General features: G+C 44.5%; 1 long non-coding RNA gene across 1 annotated transcript in view; it reads left to right on the top strand.

The window, feature by feature from the left end:
• LOC141056746 (uncharacterized) overlaps positions 1–24818 on the top strand; it is a 26296-nt gene extending 1478 nt beyond the window's left edge. The window contains exons 2-3 of the long non-coding RNA XR_012221921.1: positions 21053–21260; positions 23149–24818. This is a non-coding gene — a long non-coding RNA (uncharacterized lncRNA). The remainder of the gene's footprint in view (positions 1–21052; positions 21261–23148) is intronic.

Here is a 24818-nt window from a genome sequence, read left to right on the forward strand (position 1 = left end):
AGATAAGCCCCCCGATGTAAAATGAAAGATAAGAAAAGAGAGTTAAGGGCCTGTCACACTAAGCGATATCGCTAGCAATATCGCTATAACTTGTGACGTTATAGCGATATTGCTAGCGATATCGCTGTGTGATACTTACCTACAACCCGCTCCCCCGCTGCTTATCGCTAATCGCGCAAGAACGTTCAGGACTGTTTCTCGTCGTCAGCTTCCTGCGGTGCTTCCTGCTGTGACGACGAGCGACGCGTGGAGCCGGGCGGGAGGACGCAGGATCGCCTAGTGTGACAGGTAAATAGCGACCCCCATCCCCAGCGATGTCGCTGGTGAGATCTGCCTGTGTGGCAGCTCACTAGCGACCACTTAGCGATGTACCAGCGTTCCTGACCGCGTCATATCGCTGGTCGGGATCGCTGGTACATCACTAAGTGTGACAGTACCCTTTAGATTATACTCACCCTGGCGTTCGGTCCAGTCCGATGGGTGTCGCGGTCCGGCGCCTCCCATCTTCATACGATGATGTCCTCCTCCTTGCTTCTCCCTCGGCTCCTGCGCAGGCGTACTTTCCCTGTTGAGGGCAGCGCAGAATACTGCAGTGCGCAGGCGCCGGACCTCTCTGACCTTTCCCGCCACCTGCGCACTGCAGTACTATACCCTCAATAGGGCAGATATAGTACGCCTGCGCAGGAGCTGAGGGAGAAGCAAGAAGAAGGACATTATCGCATGAAGATGGGGAGGCGCCGGACCGCGACACCCACCGCACCCGCCCCCGCCCCCCGGTGAGTATAATCTAACGTGTTTTTACATTGGGGGCTTAGGCCTCTTTCACACATCAGGTTTTCGCCGTCAGGCGCGATCCGGCGCTTTTGACAGAAACCGGATCCGGCGAAATGCAATGCCGGATCCGGTTTCCCCCCCATTGACTTGCATTTGCGCCGGATCGCGCCGGATGGCCATGCGTTTCATCCGGTTTTCGCCGGATCCGGCAATGTGTTGCGATCCGGCGTCTGGAAAAAACGGCTACTGTAACGTTTTTTGTCTCCGGCGAAAAAGCCGGACACGCCGGATCCGGCATGTCCGGCTTTTTCACACAATGTAAGCCTATGAGCGCCGCAATGCGCCTGATCCGGCGAAAGCCGGATCCGGTGGCCGGATCCGGTTTTTTGGTCTGAGCATGCTCAGTAGCTCTGCCCACAAGACATATATAAAAGCAAGACAGTGGGACCCACAGCCACTCCCAACATGCCACCCAAGAAAGCAACCAAGCGCAGCAGGAGAAGGCAGGAGACCACTGCAGCACCATCAGCACCACCACCACCCCAAATGGAGCAGCAAATGGAACATGCTGAGGAGGGGAGGCCAGCAGCAGATGAGAGACGGTAATTATCAAATCCCCCATTCCTCCAAACTAGGGCTATTGAATATCAAGATATTCATTGGCCCTTTGTTTCTCTTTATTCAACAGCCGCCCAAGAGATGCAGCAGCAGCAGCAGCAGAAATGGCATCACTGGCAGCAGCAACAGCAGCAGCAATACCCACAGCCATGGAGTCTGGCCATCAACAGGACAGCACATCTTCTTCTGGGAGCCCTCCCTCGCATCGTCAGCGTTTGACGGTAAGTTTTTATTTCCAAAATCCATCATCTCTGTAATATATGTCTATTCATTGCCTTTTATTTCAAAACAGGATTCACAAGATGAAGAGGAGCTCCCAGAAGAAGAAGGAAGGGGTGGACAGACACTTGAAGTGGGCTCACAATTGGTAAGTTTTTTGCATCAAACGCAGAAACACAACATCACACTACACACAACACATAGAAAACAATGTTCTGCAGACCACATACAGCAAACAAATGCCTACATCCAAAGACATAACATTTTTTGTTTTCTTCTCTAGTCTTCCCAATCTGGTGCTCGGCCAAGAGGTCCTCGCAGTGCCTCCCAGGGTCGTCGGCGACAGCAACGCGGCGGTCACCAGCGTGTAAGTATAAATATTTTTGCTTTGTTTTTTTGCACTTTTTATTTCATTTCTTTTGTGGAGGCTAATTATGTTATTTTTGTCTTTTTCTTTAACAGCCTTCACAGCGTGCTCCCGACTCTGACGGTGAGGATGGAGGACTCGATGTGGACCACCTCATCGATCTCGTCAGAGAAAGGGAGCCGCTCTGGAATATGGCTGACCGCCGCCACGCTGACCTTATCGTTACCCCACGACTCTGGGAGGAAATCTGTTCGCTCCTTGTGGGCCGCTGGGAGGACCTCGATGTTCGGGCCCAGATTAAAGAGCGTAAGTATATACAGTACCGGTTGCTTGATGTAAACCAGTGTTTCCCGAACTCCAGTCCTCGTGGTCCCCACGGATCATGTGTTCAGGATTTCTATTTACTATGGAAATCCTGAAAACATGACCCCTGGGGACCATGAGGACTGGAGTTTGTGAAACACTGATGTTGTATACTAACCACTCCTTTCTCGTTTCAGGGAACAGAATTGTGAATCGGTGGCGGTCTGTGAGGGATCGTTTCAAGAAGGAGTTCAATAAAGAGATGCGGGCCCCGAGTGGATCTGGAGGACGCAGGAGCAAGTACAAGTACGCACAAGCCCTGTCGTTCCTCCGGGAAACAATGGTCACTAGAAGGTAAATATTACACACCACATGTGAAAAAAAATGTTAGATGTAACTTTTTTTTTTCAGCCAGGGCCATACCATGTCAGTATTTTAATTGTTTTTTTTTCTCTTTATTCCACAGCACGGTGAGCAGCACTCGGGAGCCTGCACGATTGGACCCTTCTGAGGCGATCCCGGAGGAGACCGGCACCGAGGAACACTTCGACCGCCCCGGTACATCTGCACCTTCCCAGCCTTCCCACACATTCGACCCATCTGTCCCATCCACCAGCACAGGAGCATCGTGGCCGCCTACATTACATGAAGCTGCTGGTGAGGAGATCGCTTTCCCTTTACCCCACCCTTCTGCCCCTGCCACCTCTAGTACACCTGCGGGTACTGGGCGGCAGCGGCAGAGGGGTCAGGAAAAGAGTTATGCGCCACAGTTCTTGCATCTGAATGCATCTTTCCAGAACTGTCTAAAAGTCTTGTCAGAGCAAATCTCCGCAGGCTTTCAGCAGATCAACTCCAGCATTCTGGAGGTGAAGACACTTCTGCAAACCATGCATTCAGAAGCAAGATCTTCGCCAAATCACACCTTTTTCAGGTCTGTTGTGGAGCGCATGGAAACGCTATCTCCTACCCAGCAGATGCATGTAATGCATTCGTGCCACGGTGCTCTACAGCAGGTTACCTCCCAACCTCCACCTCCCACCACTGTAGTTCCTCCACCTGCACCCCCTCCAACCACTTTCCATCCTCCCCCTCCTATTACATCTGCACCCCCTCCAGCCACTTTCCATCCTCCCCCTCCTATTACATCTGCACCCCCTCCAGCCACTTTCCATCCTCCCCCTCCTATTACATACCAGCAACCTCACCAGTACCAGCAACCTTCCCAGTACCAGCAACCTCCCCAGTAGCAGACATCTCCCCACTTCCAGCAACCTGCCCCGTACCAAACTCCTTCCCCGTACCAAACTCCTTCCCCGTACCAAACTCCTTCCCCATACAACTTTCCATCAACATCATCTGCTCCTACAGTCCCTGCCCAACCCTCCACTCCACCGCCCACCACCTCTTCTGCCTCCCACATGTCCACCCATTCTGTAGCTTTTTCCACACCATCACCTCTAACTGTTCCTTCCCCACCACGATCCCAGTCCTCTCTCCACACTCCCATTGTCGAAGTGTCCCGCAGCCCCTCCAGCAGTATTTCCACCCCACACTACACCGAGTTATAATGTTATTTTTGTAATAAAAATGCCCATTTGGTTGGTTTCAAACCTTTATTAAAAAAGTTTTTTTAACTTTAAAAACAGTTTACACAAAAAAAAATATTTTAAATAAAAGTTAAATTATTGTTTACACTGGTTGTCTGTCATTTCTTTCTGCGGCGAAATATGTTTAAAAAAAAGGTTAAATACAGGGTATTTAAAAGGTAAAAAGGTATTCAAAACCAGGTATATAACTGTGGGTAAATTTTAGCTTTTTGCCACAGTTGTGTTCCTGGTTGTGTTTGAAGCAAAGTATTTCACCTGAAAAGTTGTGTTTATTGTTGGTGATTTCCTAACAATGTACACAACTTTTGTTAAAAGGTGAAATACTTTGCATAAAACACAACCAGGTACACACCTGTGGCCTAAACCTAAAAATAGAGACCATGACAAGATAGCCAACTTTGGTTGGCAAAGGTATATACTGTTGGTCCAGAAGGTACACAAGTTTGGTTAGGGCACAAATCTTTCACACTCTGTCATCCTGCCAGTGTACTCTGCCTTGAGGTGGCATAAAGTATAGTGCAAAATTGTCCCTCATTACTGAAACCGTCACAGAACTTCTAGTGGTAATATTTCCAATGACAACATCCATCTTCGCCAGTAACTTGCTCTTCTCTCCAACCTGCACTTTCTCCTCTACAACCTGTCAAAGAAGGGCTGTAGGAACATGCTATATATAGTTTTTCAGTAGCCAATCCCGTTCGGAAGGCCACAAGGGTCAATTTTAAAAACCTGATCCGGCGTAATCCGTCGAAAAACGGATAGAAAAACGGATGAACCGGATGAGACGGATCCGGTTTTGTCTGTCAAGGACAAGACGGATCCGGCAGAAAACTGGATCCGGCACATCAGGTTTTACAAAACATTTGCCGGATCCGGCATTCCGGCACGACGCCGGATCGCGCCTGACGCCGAAAACCTGATGTGTGAAAGTAGCCTTATCTAAAGCATTACAGAGTGCATTACAGAATGCTGTAGATAAGCCCCTGATGGCAGTGGCCGCAGCTTATAGCGCTAAAATGGGGTGACAGATTCCCTTTAACAAATTCACCACCGATTTCATCCTTTGCAATACAAAGAATCAGGTCAGTGGTAAAGGTGCGACATTACATAGTAGTAAATGCAGCAAAATCTGCACAATGTCTGTGTGGATGTTTTTGCTGTTAATTTGCTGTTTGATTTCTGCAGCAAATACATTATGTGAATGCCCCTTCTTCTAGTGGTGGGGGGCGCAGTCAGGGTGATACAGAGGGAGGTGGCACAGTCAGCGTGATACAGAAGGAGGTGGCGCAGTCAGGGTGATACAGAGGGAGGTGGCACAGTCAGGGATATACAGGGGTGAGGGGGTGCAGTCAGGGGTGATTCCGGGACGAGGGGGTGCAGTCAGGGGTGATTCCGGGATGAGGGGGTGCAGTCAGGGGTGATTTCGGGGCAAGGGGCTGCAGTCAGGGGTGATTCTGGGGGAGGGGGTACAGTCAAGGTGATTCAGGGGTGATTCCGGGGTGAGGGGGTGCAGTCAGGGGTGATTCCAGGGCGAGGGGGTGCAGTCAGGGGTGATTCCAGGGTGAGGGGGTGCAGTCATGGGTAATTCCGGGGGAGGGAGTGCAGTCAGGGTGATTCAGGGGCGAGGGTGTGCAGTCACGGGTGATTCCGGGGCGATGGGTTGCAGTCAGGGGTTATTCTGGGGCGAGGGAGTGCAGTCAGGGGTGATTCCGAGGAGAGGGGGTGCAGTCAGGGGTGATTCCGAGGGGAGGGGGTACAGTCAGGGTGATTCAGGGGCGAGGGGGTGCAGTCAGGGGTGATTCCGGGGTGAGGGGGTGCAGTCAGGGGTGATTTCGGGGCGAGGGGCTGCAGTCAGGGGTGATTCAGGAGTGATTCCGGGGTGAGGGGGTGCAGTCAGGGGTGATTCCGGGGCGAGGGGGTGCAGTCAGGGGTGATTCCGGGGGAGAGAGTACAGTCAGGGTGATTCAGGGGCGAGGGTGTGCAGTCACGGGTGATTCCGGGGCGATGGGTTGCAGTCAGGGGTTATTCTGGGGCGAGGGAGTGCAGTCAGGGGTGATTCCGAGGAGAGGGGGTGCAGTCAGGGGTGATTCCAAGGAGAGGGGGTGCAGTCAGGGGTGATTCCGAGGGGAGAGAGTACAGTCAGGGTGATTCAGGGGCGAGGGTGTGCAGTCAGGGTGATTCCGGGGCGAGGGGGTGCAGTCAGGGGTGATTCCGGGGAGAGGGGATGCAGTCAGGGGTGATTCTGGGGGAGGGGGCACGGTCAGGGTGATTCAGGGGCAAGGGGGTGCAGTCAGGGGTGATTCTGGGGCGAGGGGTTGCAGTCAGGGGTGATTCCGGGGCAAGGGGATGCAGTCAGGGGTGATATAGAGTGAGGTGTGCAGTCAGTCAGGAGTGAAAGGAGAGATGAGGTAATGGGGCCCTGATTTATCCCTAAGTAACTTAGCCCATCCCCCTCTCTCCCCCCAGACTAAAGGCCCCCCATTTACACTTACTTTTAGGCTGGCAGGGGGCCCTCCTACAACAATTGCAGCTGTAGTAGGGAGTCATCTATCTCCCTCTCAGGGCCGGCCCGAACGTATAGGCGAACTAGGCGGCCGCCTAGGGCGCCGACCCAAAGGGGGCGCCAGAGAAAAAATAGAAAAAAATTATAAAAAATCTTTTCAAAAGGCAAAAAGTTTTAGGGATGGAAAGAAAAGTGTACATATTTAAGGGCAAATATGACGCAAGAGAGGTTGGTTGGGTTGGCAACAATTTCGATAGAATCTGAAGTTGCTAAACAAATTAATCTCGGTGACTTAGTGTCATCCTTTTAAAAAAAAAAAGGCAAGGAAACAAAAATTTTAATTACCTACGGTCGTTTTTGTTTTATGTTATTGACTACTTTGTATATATTTGTCCTATACAACTTTTCAGAAGATTAAAGAGTTAGGAGAGAGTTAATCAATCATTGTTGTTGTGGTTTATTTTGCTCCTAAATTTATATCCCAAGTTTTCATCTACTGCCAAGAATAGTAGGGGCGCAACAAAATAGTTTCGCCTAGGGCACCGTAATCTCTCAGGCCGGCCCTGATCCCTCTGCTGCTTACACTGTGGGGGAGGGGCATTATAGATGACAGCAGCTCATTACCTGAGCTGTGCTGTACGGCTGGGGAGAAGAGGACACAAACTTAAGCTAACACTGATTCACTCTCTCTGCTTGCTCATCGCAGGGAAGAGCAGTAACACAAAAAGTCATCAGGACACAAGAGCGCTTACTACTTACAAATAGTGCTCCCCAGTCTGCAGCAGCCGAACATGTGACCCCACCCGCACTGCTCTCTGAGCAGCTCTGAGCAGTGAGCTGGGAGTAGTGGTGGTGACGTCACGCTGGGAGGAGTCCTGCTCTGGGCTCCTCCCACAGAGCAGTGAATATTAATTTTTCTTTAGTAGCGGGGACAGCAGAAGCCGGCTTCTGATTCCTGGCACCCCCTGCTGCTCCGCTGGCACCGGGGGGCTTCCATAGCAGCTGCCCACTGGCTGGGGCCACTGGACAACTGTTCGCCAGTATGCCAGCAGCTGCCTATGCTTGGGCCCACCGGAGAATCCTCCGGTTCTCCGGTGAGCCAGTCCGACCTTGGTGCCAGCAAAACATATGTGATTTCTGAAATCTCCTGCACGCGCTTGTTTTTTTTTCTGACTGAATTTCTGAACTGTAGCACTTTTTAAATCTACAGCGTGTCACTTCTTTCAGTGTGTTTTCACCCGTAGAAAGCAATGAAAGAATATAAAAAAGAACGCTGCAGATATTGCAATGGCATTTTTCGCTGCAATTTTTTAAGTGGTTTTGGTGAATTAAACTAGTAAGTCTCGTTTACATGTTCAGTATTTGGTCAGTATTTCACATCAGTATTTGTAGTGCAGAAACAGCAGTGGAACAATCAGAGGAAAAGTATAATAGAAACACGTCACCACGTCTGGATTTCTCACCCTCCTGGTTTTGACGTGCATATACTGATGTGAAATACTGACCGAATACTCAACGTGTGAACGTGGCCTTAAACATACTGTAGACAAAGCAAACATCCTCACTTTAAAAAAAGCTGAAAAAAGTGTAAAGAACACCAGAAAATAAGCTGAAAAACAGGTGTTTTGAAGGTAACATTTTTACTGCCAATAGAACAGGTTTTGGCTACTGAAAAAAATGCATGTGAACATAGCCATAGCGTTTCAGAGTAAGACTATATGTGGTGTTACATAGGACTGCAGGTGACATCTACTATATTATCTGTTCTCAGAGAGTTATCACTGCTATCTCTGGTGTTACATAGGATGAGGCCACAGTCATGTGACTGGTCACGTGAGCCGGGGAGGGCTTCTGTTCTGGAGTATGCTATGCATAGAAGGAATTGTATGGCGATCGGTACACAGTCCCTTCTGAAATGACAGGTGGGTGTGGCGGCTGATTTGCAGTGCGGGAAAACTACAATCCCGCAGGTGGGAGTGTCAAAATTGGAACTGTACCGCTGGATCCAGGACAGTTGGGAGCCCTGCTGTGCTGTCTGCAGTGTTAAAAAAAAAATTAAGAGGGGGTTGGGAGACAACTCTTTGTCTTTGGGGCTTGGGCCCCCCCAATCTTTTCTGACCCTAGCAACGCTCCTGTGTAATGCTAATAGTGGCAGACCCATCGGCCAATATAAGGCCCCTGAATATGGGAGCCACAGTGCCAGCACTGGTTCCAGGCCCCTCTGTCAACTGTTCATGTAATGTAACCTAAATGTATGATTTTACAATGTTAGCATTTGGGGCCCCACTTTAAACTTTTGCCTAGGGCCCCACTTTGTCTAAAACCGGCCCTGCCGAGGTCGGTGGTAATTACGAGGGTTTCAATTGTTCTGAGAGAGCTCAATGGCTTACATTCCACCAAGTAGCATGAGCATGGTGCCATCTTATGGCCATGTTAGTTTATCAAACATGGGAATTGGTTGAAATAGTTCTCAGTAACTTAAAGGGGTTGTCCGGGCTTTTCACATAATCTCAGTGCATATCTGGGCTGCAGAATGCTGACAATAAGTAATTTACCTTCTGTGGCCAGTTTGTAGCCTTTGCTAGATATCAGCTCTTGCTTGTAATAAAAACGTCCAGGGGGTGTGTGTTCTGGCATTGAAATGAGAACTGGTCGTTTCCTCCTACTCTACTAAAAACATGCCCTCTATAGCAACAACCCCACCCTCCATAGCAAAAGGCCCTCCCCGACCACATGAACAAGCCCTCCTCACACAGCAAAAAATCCTCCCCCTCTAGCAGCCTCAGTGCAGAGAGTAGCTGCTCCTCTCCCAGATACACGCTGAACAGTGATCTATGGAAAGTGAAACTATTGAGGAGGAAACGACCAGTTCTCATTTCAATGCCAGAACACTCCCCCCCTGGACGTTTTTCTTACAAGCAAGAGATGATATCTAGCAAACCGTGCAACCTGGCCACAGAAGGTAAATTAGTTATTGTCAGCATTCTGCAGCCCATATATGCACTGAGATTATGTGAAAAGCCTGGACAACCCCTTTAAGCACTGAAATGACAGAGGATTTCCGTTTAGATACTCTCCGACTCCTCTATGATGAATGTAAGGAGGGGGAAAAAAGCAAAACAAAACCTGTGGGGCGGGAGAAAAGGAAAATGTGAAAACTACAATTAGGCCGGCGTCACACTAGAGAGAAATATGGACAAGTAAGAGGCGTAAAAAACACGCATTGTACACGGACCAATGATTCTCTATGGGTCAGCTCCGAAACAGGCGTATATTTCTTGGCCGTATTTTACGGGCCGAGACAATTGCAGCATGCTGCAATTGTCAGAGTACTATGGCCGAAATACGCCAATGAAAGTCTATGGGTGCGCAAAAAATACGCATTACACACGGACCACATGTGTGACTTGCGAGAAATACGCAAGACTTCTCCAGGTGACAGGAACTGGGCCAATCCATTATCAGGAAGCGTAGACATGCTAATTAGCTCAAAAGCGCTCCAGACATCCCGGAAGTACGCTTCCACGGAGTCTAGCAGCATGTCTCCACCACATATCAATTTGGAGATGTTAATTGTTTTGGTCCGGGAAAGGCCCGAAATTTGGGACCAACGGGATGCCCATTATTCAGACCGGGCCAGAAAAGAGGCAGCATGGAGGCGCATCTGTGGGCAGATGTTTCCAGATTTTGGTGAACGGCCATGTGAGGAGCAGCAACAAATGAGTAAGTTAGCACCTTTTTTACCAATCACCTTAAAGGCCATAAATAAGCTTTTTTCAAAGTAGCCCCTAAAATCCTATACTGTGTATGTAGTTATCATTGTTTGTAATCGTAAATTTTGGATTTAAAGCACACCCTACTAGGCCACATGACTATGTGAAATGTTTAGAAATGTTGCTTGTCACATTTCCTAAAGGTAAATTTACATTTTTCGTTCACATTGCAGTTGAGAATGTGATGAGATGCTGGCGCAGCATCCGCGACCAGTACCGGCGGGAAAGACAGCAGAGGGCCAGAAGTGGGGCAGCAGCACCGACCAAGTGAAAATATATTTATTTTGACCGCCTGGCTTTTTTGCCACCAATTATGGATCTCAGATGTACAGACATCACACCACATTACACATATGCTGTTTAGGGTCAGATCTCCAACTTTTTTTTTTTTATTATTATTACATTTCCTAACAGAACTCAGTCCAACCTCACAGAGAGGGAAACAGGGTCGGATTCTGAGGCCATTATATACCCCGTTGGGGGAGGTGAAGAGGTGGCTGGCCCATCTTCTGAGCCCTCCAGTTGCAACCCCCAAGCTCCACCAGCACCAGCATCTGTTTCTTTACCTGGTCCAGAACCAGCAGCTCCACCAGCACCCAGCATCCTTGATGAACCCGGCAACAGCAGCAGCCCTACTGTCCGTCTTGAGGGCTCCCCCCAGCCTGCAGCCGTAGCCCGCCGTGAGAGACGTAGAAGAGACAGCACTGCCTTTGATACCCGGAGGCATGTAGACACAGGTGTCCTCAATTACCTGTCCAAGGCTGCCCTGGATGAGAGTGAAGAGGCTTATTCCCGAAACCAGTCCCGGTACCTCCGTCCCCTACCCCATCAGGTGAGGCTACGTGTGCGAGGATCCATTCACATCCTAATTGATGCATGCACACACCCCAATACCCCATATAAGGTGTTTGAGTTTCTTGAGAGGCGGCAGCTCTCACCCCTACACCTCAAAATATTCCCCCCAAAACCAGCCTTGGCCACAACAGGCCCAAATTGCGGCCTATAACCAACCTGCCCAATATGGCCACTTGTACAGACCCGGTGTTGGAGGCTGGCCCCCACCTGGATTTGCTCGACATGGTCATACTGGGGGGTATGATGGATGGGCTTACAATCAGCCACAGTAGTATAATCTCCATTATCCATATGGCCACTTCGGCGCACAGCTACATGACCCTGGCCACATATTACCACAGGGCCAAGATTATTCACCCCAACAGGGTGATGGTCAAGCTTGGAACCCCACCCACCAACAAAGAGATGAAGGCCTCCCGCCCTCACCTCCACCAACATACCAGCAATTATAATGCAAAAATGTTCTGGTTTCTTTTGCGTTAGCAAATGATGTTTTTTTTATATATATATTTGGTTGTACAAATTATGTACAAAACATAAATGCCCACATTTTAAGGGCAATATATGCCATATGAAAAAATATGGTAACCACTATCCCAAGTTGCCTTTTGCATTTATAAAAAAGTTGAACATGCAAAGTTTCGACTCTTGTTTCCTTATTTTACAAAATGGAACTATTTACACATCTTTAAGCCAAATTAAAAGAACACACACAACATATTAAAGTGCAGAAAAAAAATTATGTATACACAGATAAGAACATCACAACATAGATACAGCCTGATCCTGCCAGGTAGTAGCACACTGAGGTGAAATAAAATACTGGGTGAACAAATCACGGACTTTGTTTCCAGAGAGAGCACGCTGGTAAGGGAGCACATGTGGCCTAGGCCTATCCACATTGTCCACCACATCTTCAGCCACATGAGGAGCAATCATGCAGTCTAGTGAACTTATGGAGGACCACACAAGCTTTGATGACCTCATTGACGTTGGCTTCACTCAGCTGAATAGCAGACTGGAGGACACGCCATTTGGCACAAAGAATGCCAAAGGCGCACTCCACCGGTCGTCGGGCACGTGATAGGTGCAAGTTAAATATCCTGCACTGGTGGTCATGGTTTCTGCATGGGTATGGCCTCATTACATGCCTGGTCAATTGAAAGGCTTCATCCCCCACTAGGACATAAGGCACCACTTCTTGATTGGAGCCTGGACGCTGACGTGGTGGTGGTAGGTCCAACTGGTTACTGCACAACCGCCGACCCATAATGGAAGAATTGAAGACTCTAGAGTCTCCAGTTCTTCCATAAGCCCCAGTGTCTACAATTATAAACTTGTAGTTACTGTTAACCAGAGTCAACTAAACTACAGAAAAATATTGCTTATAATTAGGACTCCAATACAACTGGGGAATTGGCAGCGTGCCTCAAATCCCCTGGCAATCCTCAACCAATCTCCTACCTTGGGCTCAGGCATGACCAGTTGATGAAGTCTAGTCCAGATTAGCGAACATGTAGCCCGGACTATGCCAGATATTGTCAATCTCCCAATCAAAAACTCCAGATGGAGTGCGGCATAAGAAAGCCCAGTTGTGAGGAACCTACAATTAAAACAAATGTAGACAAAATATACATTACTTTATGCAAAACGATGCACACATTAGATATAGATCACCAGAACTGTGGCTAACTAAGAAGCTAGGCTTACACTGCATATACACACGTAACACAGCTATGTACTGTGTAATAAAACATCATAGTATACTTACTTAGACAATAGATTTTGGATATATTAAGAAGGTCACTCAGCCAAAAAGGGGTCACTGAGTAAGATAATTATTTAGCAAACGAATCATCTACATACATTCTGTAGCTGAGGAATGCATACTGTAACGTAAAGAGAAGGCGCTCCTTAGCAGAGATACATTTGTGCATCCTGGTGACCTGGAAGGTGATCCCTGGGCACCCTGTCTCCAACAAAACATCAAAGGTAGAAATGGTCATCTGACAATAGAGGAAAAGCTTGTCGGGATGTGTCCTCAGAGATGCTTAAAGCCTGTGAAAATGGCCTTTGTTGAGGCGTTGTCTCAAATGCGGATGCACCCACATTCGTCTCCTCCTCCTCGGATCCACAATCTCTGGGTATGGCTGGCCAAAGCGGCGGGACAAAACCCAGTTAGTTGGGGTGAACTGAAGTGTGTCTGACATGTTTGCAAAGAACCACCAAGACACCAACACAAGCACAGCACCAAAATGGGCAGATTGGAGGCTGGCACCTGTTGTAGAGGTAATAAATAGGGTTGCTGATGATGATTTAAATTATGTGCAAGCCTCAAAACCGTTAAATGTCCATTTTGCAAGGTTGCGAGAAAAATACGCTATACGGATCAAATACAGATTACTTACATGAGCAAAATACGCGGCCACACCTTGACAACGGATGACATATGGATCACTATTCAGGGAACATTTCTGCGTGTTACGACCGTACGATACGGTCCGTATTTTTATACGTTAAGTGTGACTCCAGCCTTACACATCTGCTGTGTGTGAACATATCCTTATCTTTTGGTTGATAGATTGGACTTTAGGTGTCCATTTTTTAAAGTGAGAGATACATAATAGTACAGGCTGGTTTATGAGGATTTTTGGTGTTTGAAAACCAATTCTCCTTATTTGTTTCCATAAATCATTGTCTTTAAAATTTCACAAGTTATGGCATTTGCTGCACAAAAAGGGATGATTTTTTTTTTGTTTTTAAAGGGAACCTGTCACCAGGAAAAACGCTACTACCCCTTCAAAAACTTGGAGGTATCCATACATCATAGAAGGGAAGGGGTTCCCACCCTTTGACATATGGGTACGTCATGGCTATTGTGTGGTCCCAGGAGCTATGCCCGTGCGACCACTGCCAGGATCTTAGTGTACATGAAAGCTGAGACTTGGCTCTCAAAGCCAGGAGCCATGTCCGAACCGCACCCGGCTGCTTAATCCATTTTTGCTCATTTCCCCATGTGATAGTGTAAAATCTGTGGCGAAAACAACATTTTTGTTGTAAAAATGTAATTATTTTATTTTTCACTGCCCAATGGTATTATGTGACACACTTGCGGTGTCAATATGATCACTGCACCCTTAGATGAATTAATTGACAGGTGTAGTTTGTAAAATGGGGTCACTTATAGGGGTGTTTTGGCATCTCAGGGGCTCTCCCAGTGGGTCACCGCACCCGCAAACTATAACAGTAAAATCTGCACTAGCATATGGCGCTCCTTACCTTCTGAAAATTGCATTTTTTCCTGAAAACTATTTCCTAATTACATTGGCACACTCAGGAGAAATTTCACAACAAACTGTGAGGTCCATTATTTTCTATTAGCCCTTAGAAAATTAAAAATGTTGGGCTAAAACAACATTTTATAGAGAAAAATTTAATTATTCTTTCTTCACCGCCCAATGGTATAAAATTCTGTGAGGCACATGTGATGTCAATATGATCACTGCACCCCTAGATAAACTCATTGGGGAGTGTAATTTGTCAAATTACATCACTTATCCTCAAACCTTTCCAGCAAAATCTGATCTCTAATCTGGCTCTTCTTCCCTTCTGAGCTTTGTGCTGTACCTCAAATAGTTTTTGACCACACATGGGGGTGATGATACGTTGTGGCTCCACATACACCATGATCCATACATATCTGTATACTGATGATTCGTATCATATTCGTACCATATTTTATCTGTTACATTCAGCTCATACCACTCATATAAAGTAGCCGTTGGGTGGTTATTTAATCCCTTTCTGCCATCAGACGTACTATCCCGTCCATGTGCCCTTGGACTTAATTCCCAGGGACGGGATAGTACGTCATAGCGATCAGCGGCGCTCACATGGTGAGCGCCGCTGATCGCGGCTGGGTGTCAGCTGATTATCACAGCTGACACCCAGCACAATGTGTCAGGGGTGGTCACGGACCGCCCCCGACACATTAACCCCTTGTACATGCGGTGTTCCGGGGGTTAAAGGGAAGCATCGACAGGGAGGGGGCTCCCTCCGTGCTTCCCTGAGCCCCCTACGGCAGCGCAATGTGCAGCGCTGCTGTGGGGGGCTCTTTCCCTACAGGCCCCCGGATCCAAGATTGCGACGGGGACCTTCGGGGGCCTGTAGGGAGCTGACTTCCTCACTGCCTGCAAAGCGCAGGCATGAGGAAGTCTGCAGCAGTGCCTGTGACAGATCGCTGATCTGTCAGATCAGCGATCTGTCACAGGACAGTGATGTCCCACCTGGGACAATGTAATAAAGTTAAAAAAAAAAGTGTAATAATAATGTAAAAAAAAAAAAAAAAATATTCCCCAATAAATTCATTTTTTGAAAATAAAAAAAACAAAACAATAAAAGTACACATATTTGGTATCGCCACGTCCGTAACGACCTGCCCTATAAAACTATCCCATTAGTTAACCCCTTTAACGAACCCCTTAAAAAATAAAAATAAAAAAACGAAGCAAAAAATAATGATTTATTATCATACCACCGAACAAAAAGTGCAATAACGCGCGATCAAAAAGACGCATATAAATATCCATGGTACCGCTGAAAACGTCAGCTTGTCCCGCAAAAAACGAGTCGCCATACAGCGTCAACCGCAAAAAGTAAAAAAGTTATAGCTCGCAGAATAAAGCGATGCAAAAATAATTATTTTTTATATAAAATAGTTTTCATTGCATAAAACCGACAAAACATAAAAAAAGACCTAAATGAGGTATCGCTGTAACCGTACAGACCCAAAGAATAAAACCGCTTTATCAATTTTACCGCACGCGGAACGGTGTAAACGCACCCCCCCAAAAGAAATTCATGGAACGCTGGTTTTTGTTCATTCTGCGTCCCAAAATAGGAATAAAAAGCGATCAAAAAATGTCACGTGCCCGAAAATGGTACCAATAAAAATGTCAACTCGTCCCGCAAATAATAAGACCTCACATGACTCGGTGGGTCAAAATACGGAAAAATTATAGCTCTCAATATGTGGTGAAGCAAAAACTATTTTTACAATAAAAAGCGTCTTTTAGCATGTGACAGCTGCCAAATATAAAAACCACCATAAATAGTAAATCACCCCCTTAGTTAGGGAAAAATAATAAAATTAAAAAAATGTATTTATTTCCATTTTCCCATTAGGGTTAGGACTAGGGTTAGGGTTAGGGCTAGAGTTAGGGTTAGGGCTAGGGTTAGGGCTGAGATTATGGTCAGGGGTGTGTTGGGGTTAGGGTTGGAGTTATAATTGGGGGGTTTCCACTGTTTGGTCAGGTGCTCTCCAAATGCAACATGGCGTCTGATCTCAATTTCAGCCAATTCTGTGTTGAAAAAGTCAAATGGTGCTCCTTCCCTTCCAAGCTCTGTCATGTGCCCAAACAGTGTTTTACCCCCACATATAGTGTATCAGCATACTCACGGCAAATTGCAAAACAACTTTTGGGGTCCAAATTCTCCTGTTACCCTTATGAAAACAAAAAATTGGGGGCAAAAATATCATTTTTGTGGAAAAAAATGATTTTTTTATTTTCACGCCCAGGCGTTATAAACTTCTGTGAAGCACTTGGGGGTTCAAAGTGCTCACCACACATCTAGATAAGTTCCGTGGGGGGTCTAGTTTCCAAAATGGGGTCACTTGTGGGGAGTTTCAATAGTTTAGGTACATCAGGGGCTCTCCAAACGCACATGACACCCGCAGACCAATCCATCAAAGTCTGCATTCCAAAACGTCACTACTTCCCTTCCGAGCCCCGACGTGTGCCCATACAGTAGTTTTCTCCCACATATGGGGCATCAGCGTACTCAGGACAAATTGGACAACTTTTGTGGTCCAATTTCTCCTTGTACCCTTGGGAAAATAAAAAAATTGGTGACTAAAAGATCATGTTTGTGGAAAAAATACGATTTTTTTATTTTCACACCCGGGCGTTATAAACTTCTGTGAAGCACTGGGGGGATTCAAAGTGCTCACCACACATCTAGATAAGTTCCTTGGGGGGTCTAGTTTCCAAAATGGTGTCATTTGTGGGGGGTTTCTACTGTTTTGGTACATCAGGGGCTTTCCAAACGCGACATGGTGTCCGATCTCAATTCCAGCCAAAAATGTCAAATGGCGCTGCTTCCCTTCCGAGCTCTGCCATGCGCCCAAATAGTGGTTTACCCCCACATGTGGGGTATCAGCGCACTCAGGACAAATTGCACAATATCTTTTAGGGTCCTGTTACTCTTGAAAAAATAAGAATTGAGGGTGAAAAGATCATTTTTGTGGAAAAAATATGATTTTTTAATTGTACGGTTGTATGTTATAAACTTCTGTGAAGCCCTTGGGGGTTCAAAGTTCTCACCACACATCTAGATAAGTTCCTTGTGGGGTCTAGTTTCCAAAATGGTGTCATGTGTGGGGGGTTACCATTGTTTTGGTACATCAGGGGCTTTCCAATCGCGACATGGTGTCCGATCTCAATTCCAGCCAAAAACGTCAAATGGCGCTGCTTCCCTTCCGAGCTCTGCCATGCACCCAAATAGTCATTTACACCCACATATGGGGTATCAGCGTACTCAGGACAAATTGCACAATAACTTTTAGGGTCCTATTACCCTTGGAAAAATAAAAATTGGGGGTGAAAAGATCATTTTTGTGGAAAAAATATGATTTTTTAATTGTACCGCTGTACGTTATAAACTTCTGTGAAGCCCTTGTGGGTTCAAAGTTCTCACCACATATCTAGATAAGTTCCTTGGGGGGTCTAGTTTCCAAAATGGGGTCACTTGTGGGGGGTTTCCACTGTTTAGGTACATCAGGGGCTCTCCAAACGCGACATGGCGTCCGATCTGAATTCCAGCCAATTTTGCATTGAAAAAGTCAAACGGCGCTCCTTCCCTTCTGAGGTCTGCCATGCGCCGAAACAGTGGTTCCCCCCACATGTCAGGTATCAGCGTACTCAGGACAAATTGCACAATAACTTTTGCAGTCCAATTTCTCCTGTTACCCTTGGTAAAATAAAAAAAATTGAACCTGAAGTATTTTTTTTTGTGAAAAAAAGTTAAATGTTCATTTTTTTTTTAAATATTCAAAAAATTCCTGTGACGCACCTAAAGGGTTAATAAACTTCTTGAATGTGGTTTTGAGCACCTTAAGGGGTGCAGTTTTTAGAATGGTGTCACTTTTGGGTATTTTCTATCATATAGACCCCTCAAAGTGGCTTCAAATGTGATGTGGTCCGTAAAAATAAAATGGCGTTGCAAAAACGAGAAATCGCTGGTCAATTTTTAACCCTTATAACTTCCTAACAAAAAAAAATTTGGTTCCAAAATTGTGCTGATGTAAAGTAAATATGTGGGAAATGTTATTTATTAAGTTTTTTGTGTGCCGTATCTCTGTGATTTAAGGGCATAAAAATTCCAATTTGGAAAATTGCGAAATTTTCAAAATTTTCACCAAATTTCTGTTTTTTTCACAAATAGACGCAAGTTATATGAATGAAATTTTACCACTAACATGAAGTACAATATGTCACGAGAAAACAATGTCAGAATCACCGGGATCCATGGAAGCGTTTCAGAATTATAACCTCATAAAGGGACAGTGGTCAGAATTGTAAAAATTGGCCCGGTCATGAATGTGCAAACCACCCTTGGGGCTTAAGGGGTTAAAAGTATTCAATGACATATTCAAGATTGGAGTTGCTTAGATTTTTAAAAATCGACTTGGCGACCTAATCTATAGTATTCCCGAAAAATATTTTTAGTGAATAAATTTTGCAAAAAAATCGCAATACTGAAAAGCCTCTAATTCACTGGAATACTGAGTGTTCCTAGGTCTGGAGATGGACAAAAGTTATTTAAATGAAATTCTAATATCCCCGAATTTAGAAGAGAAAAAAAGTGAATTCTCCAGAATACAGTTGTTTGTTTTTTGATAATGTAATCTGAACTTTTCTGAACCATATAGAGGGGCAGCTAAAGGTTAAAAAAAAAAAATCTAATTCTCACATCACCAGCTGCCTCCAGTGATCGCTTTCCACCATATTGTCCTTGGCAAAGACATATAAAAAAATATATTAGTGCTCAGGGCTGGGAAGAGAGGTAGGCACTCTGCTATCGCATTACCTCCTGCCTCCCCGGGGAGGCAATTGTAAAGAAGTACCTTCCCATTCTAAATACTGACCCCACTACACAGAAAATTATTTCAAAGGGTGTTAAATTTGTATCAAAACGCGGGATTACTATTGGCAACTATCTTTCACCCAGTGATCACTCGTCTAATAGGAATTTTCATAGGGAAGCCCAATCCACATGACTTGCCACGCTGGGCTCATATCGGTGTGGCCATAAAACATGTGGTGCCTGCAAATATATGGTTAATTCCCAAAATTTTTCTTCTTTCCAGACAAAAAGACCTATGATATAAACTTTCTCATGAATTGCAGTAGTACTAATCTGGTGTACCTCATTTGCTGCGAACAATGCCGTCTGCAGTACGTGGGATATACCATGCGTTCTCTTCGTAAGCGTTTATCGGAGCACATTTATGATGCTCAAAATCGTACTACACGTACTCCCTCGGGTGCATCTCGACATTTTTTGCAAATGCATGGGGGCGATGTATCTAACTTAAAAGTTATGGCTATTGACAAACCAAATTTAAAATCCAGAGGAGGATTCTGTGTTTGCAGACAAGAACGCCTGGTGGTTTAAATTTGAAAAATGATCTGAGTTTTTTATATTGAAGGGAAAAGGGGAATTGAAAACGCATGAGACCCAGGTGTTTTCAATTCTGTTTATAATATACTGTATATTGGGTTGGTTGCCTTTATATGTAAATGTTTTGACAGTACTTTTTGCAATCATATGATTCTTTGAGTTTATTAGCAGTTCACATGGAGTTAATTCATCAGGTGCATACTGATTTGTCTTCAGTTCCTAGCGCAGGATATATGGTTGGGAATTTTTAGTATGTGGTCATTATGAGTAAGACTCTGTTGAGTTGAAACGCGTGAATGCCTGTCTTCACCATGGTTTTTTAACCTGTATCCTGCTTTTGGATTTTTAATGAAGATTTCTCAATAAAGATTCTATTTTTAAGTACGAACATGTGCTGGAATATTTGGATCTTTGCATTTATGTCAGCTTGTGACATTTCCTAGCACCTTCATCAAAGAACTGCCTCCAACGTGACAAGTAGAAAAGGTGAGCTGAAAATATTCGTTAATGGGTATGGGAAAGTATTCAGACCCCTTTAAATTTTTCACTCTTTGTTTCATTACAGCCATTTGGTAAATTCGAAAAAGTTCATTTTTTTATCATTAAAGTACACTCTGATTGAAAAAAAACAGAAATGTAGAAATTGTTGCAGATTTATTAAGAAAAACAGAAATATCACATGGTCATAAGTATAATTATGTGGTGTCATAATTAAATTTATAGAAAGGTCTTAAAAAAGTTATAGTTTATGAAGCTTATTTTAGGCGAACGCTTGATGAATCAGTTCCTATTATTTGATAGAAAGAAGTTCTTTAAGGGAATCAGTATAAGAAGCATAAATATGCAGCAACTACAGTAAGTAAGATCTGACAATAGCAGACACCCACATGTGTTTGTGAGGCAAGATGACCCAATGTCTGGGTCCATCATATGAATCTCTGTTGTAAATCCAGCCTTATGACCCATTAGGAAAGAAGTGGAAATTGGGTAACAGGATGGTCTACAACATGGGTGGGGAACCTTCTTTCTGCCAAGGGCCATTTGGATATTTACAACTTGATCCGCACAAAATTATCAACTTAAAACATTAGCCCATTTAATTATTTTAATCAAGTGTTTTTACTGAATTTTTTAACATCTAAGCAATATACCCCAAACCCCAACTCATACACAGTAGCCCACTATATTGTGTAGAGCACGTTGGCTACACATCCTCAAGTGTAAGCCTCACTCCCTCATTGCTTCCTTTTTTTGATGTTTCTCCTCTTCTTTTTTCTATTCCTTTTTCTAGGTGTTTTCTTCTGCGTTGTTTTCTCCGAAGTCTCGCCTCCCTCAGTGTCTTCTGATATTTGCTTCCTATTGCCAGCTGCTGTTTGAAGATATACATGGTTACACAGATTCCAAACGTATATATGCTATACTAAACTGTATACTATACATCCCAGATAGAAGACAGGGGAGCCTGATGTGGATGGTCACTCTCCATCAATAAGTTTAAGGTATTTAGCAGAGTGAACATTGTGTAACTGAGCAGCTAATCTACCATCAGGGTTTCCAGAATAATAACAACGTGGCGCAGTACTTACAGGGGCCTCCAGTAGACTCCAGGGCCTCAATCTCCATCCAGGCCCTATTAAGTTCTTCTAAATCTGATAGAAAATATTACAAGAATCTTCATGTATAATATTTCATTATAAACTCATATATTAACATCTATTCTAAAACTTCAAACCGGAGATCAGAATGATGAGTAGTATCTACCAATATGGTCATTGTCTAATCTGGATTAATAATAAATTGCTAGTGCTGTACAGCAAAGACTTTTCCTTTATTTCCTCACTTAGGTGACCATTAGAGTATGGTTATGTATTTAAAGGCCTCCATTCACCTAACAGTGGCCAAAAAATTGTCTTTATGGCTTTTTATTATCATATATATTTTATTTCCTTTTTTACAGTAAACTGATGGTGTTTTTAACCAAATTATCTTATATGAAGGCATTCTGTTAGACACGTAAACTATGCAGTATACAATACTTTTGTTTGTGCGCTCTTTGGAAAGCCCCCAACATGAAGGCCTCAAACCCTGCAATCACAGTGTGAATGTACCCCTAATGAGAGATTTATCATGAGATGGGTTTTTTTAACCAGTTTTAATGAAGGATACATTGTCGTTACTTGCATCAAATGTATGAAAATGTTGTATTTCATTAATTTGATGCATTTTTGAATATAACACAACTATCTATAGATATTTCTCACATTTGTATCCTTTTCCTTAGATTGTGTGCGAATTGCCACTTTAATGAAACTTTTAAATTAATAAATCTAGCTTAGACTAATCTGTCTTGCTAACCATGCCACTTTTCCAGCCACATTACAAAAGCTGCTAAAGTGGCATAAAATCCCCAATAGTCTCAAATTTTGGGTCAAAACTGATTTGCCACAAAATTTTAGACTATTTGATAGAACACGGAAACAAAAGTCGTGATAAACTGTCCCCTTAGAATAAATCTATTTATAATGAAAACTGGACGTTCCTTATTCTAAGCATCTAACATTATGATGTAAATGATGGACTTACCCACACGTGGCCTCCGCGGTCTCCTCTCCCTCATATCTCCATTTCTGATGTTCTCATCGACTTCCTCCTCCTCCGCATCCCACATTATTCTATAATCTACAGCAGAAGAGCAATGTGATCACACATGGTGGACGCACACAATAAAATGTTATACTGCAAGAGCAGGCAGGATCTTTGCTGGAGCAACAGTCAAGTTACCAGCAGCAGATGATATATAAAGTACTATGACTTTATCTTCTAAGCTATAGAATTAATGTCACATTTCCAGTGAATTTCAGGACCCCACTACCTTTTCATACTAATATACCATGTAATGTAGTGATATCTCCATTCATTATCTTCATCTATAGAAGCTTCGACTGCTTCTAGATGTTTGCTATTACTGTACTAATATATTTCTATAACTACAACTATTACTAGACTGTTTCCATACTCTCTCAATACACTTGCGCTGAGCAAAGTCGCGCTCATCTAGTCGGAAAAAACGCCAGCTCCCGGCGTTGAGAATCTTCATAGCACACTATGCAGATATTAAAGGGGTTGTCCGGGCTTAAAGTACAAGTCTGCAGTCACATATAGTGCATAGACTGCCATAGAGCTAAAAAACATGAGTCCTGGTGACACAGGACGATGCACCGCAGAGGACCATGATCTTTTGTGCTACACAAAAGATCATTTCCTCTAAGAAACAAGCGTTTTGCGTGGGTGATCAGCAGGCTGTTTAAACTTAAAAAAAATAATGTAAAAGGAGTGTTCTGAAAAATCCTCATTCCGATCATCTGTTTTTTAACTGCTGTATTTTAGGCTTATTATTATTACTGCAATCAATTTTCTACTATTTTCTGAAAGCAAGAGCAAGGCATTCTGCAGAACTACAACAAGCCATAAGAACCTTAATGGGCACTGAACTGGCCAATGTGACCTGTTATTGATAGTTCAGGTCTGTATGAGAAGGGTTGAAGAGAAGTCATGACACTTGTGTGAATAGAGATGAGCTACATTTTATTTGAAATCCATTGTTTGTCCATATAAATGATGACTTACCTCCTCGTCCATCCTCCACTCTTTGGTCCACTTCACCCACCCAGTTAATCCCTGCAGAGAAATGACAAATCAATCATAGGTGAATGTACAGTACATAAAGGGGTGAAAATGGATTTCATTACACTGTATAGACTAGTCACTGACTTCAGATGCAGATCTGCTAAAAATCCCCCGATGTCAGTGTATCGCTCACACAAGGCTCCATTATATAAAATAAAGCCCCCGTCACACACACAGCGATCTCGCTAGTGAGATCGCTGCTGGGTCACAAGTTTTGTGACGCAACAGCAATCTCACCAGCGAGATCGCTGTGTGTGACACTTCTCAGCGACCGGCCCCCCTGCTGGGTATCGCTGATTGTCCTGGAATGGCCAGGACATTTTTTTGATCGCTGGTCTCCCGCTGGCCAGCACGCATTGCTGCGTGTGGCAGGCGGGAGACCAGCGATCAATGAGCTGTAAAGCAAGGTAAATATCGGGTTTCTAAGCGGCGCGCAGCGCTTAGAAACCCGATGTGTACCTTGGTTACCAACTCCCTGCACCAGCGCGCTGGTAACTAAGGTACACAGTGGGTAACTAAGCGACGTGCGTGGCTTGTTACCCACGTGTCGCCGTTGCTGATCGCTGGTGAAGCTGCCTGTTTGGCAGCTCACCAGCGATCATGTAGCGACACACCAGCGATCCTGACAAGGTCATATCGTTGTCGGGATCGCTGGTGCGTTGCTATGTGTGACGGGGCCCTAAGGCTGTTATTTTGTCCAGCGTATATGTAATATGTGATGTGAATTGTCTGCTGTACCGCAGATATCACCTGTACATTTGTTGCTGCTCCTGTGATTATCCTGCTGCGCCAGCTTGTAAAGAGCATTTCAGAGCATCAGCGATTCCTTACAGATTTTCCTAATATATTTTATACTTTGCTCATTGCCATTAAAATTCAGCAGTAAAATATTTTAGTAGATGCCATCCCCAGCAACTAATGTAGCTTGACCTCCTCATCATCCTCCATATTCTGACGACATCACAATGTTGGAATATTTTATCACATTGTTCCAATTTACTTAGAAATCCTGTTTTACTGCCAGCAGAATTGCAGAATAGTGAAATGGACATGTTATTTTATTTTTTTAAGATTTACATGTGTTCTTCCTGATGGATTTTACATGCCCCATCCTATTGGTGTTTTTCTATAAGAAAAAATTCTGGGAGTAAAAAATAGAACTCAATGCTTGATTTACACTACAATTCTCTATTTGGGGTATTTATTTTTGGAATAATTGCCTAATTTCTGGATGTATAATATCTGTGTAAACCCAGACTGATGGGGTAGATGTTCTTCTTTAAGATATTTCATCTATTGCAATAAATGAGAGTGAATATCTGTGTAATAAAAGCAGGGTCCCCACCACACGAGACCCCCATATAGTGACA

This window comes from Dendrobates tinctorius, unplaced genomic scaffold, assembly GCF_039654945.1.
Source record: "Dendrobates tinctorius isolate UK_male_01 unplaced genomic scaffold, ASM3965494v1 ptg000199l, whole genome shotgun sequence".
In the NCBI taxonomy this organism is placed as follows: domain Eukaryota; kingdom Metazoa; phylum Chordata; class Amphibia; order Anura; family Dendrobatidae; genus Dendrobates; species Dendrobates tinctorius.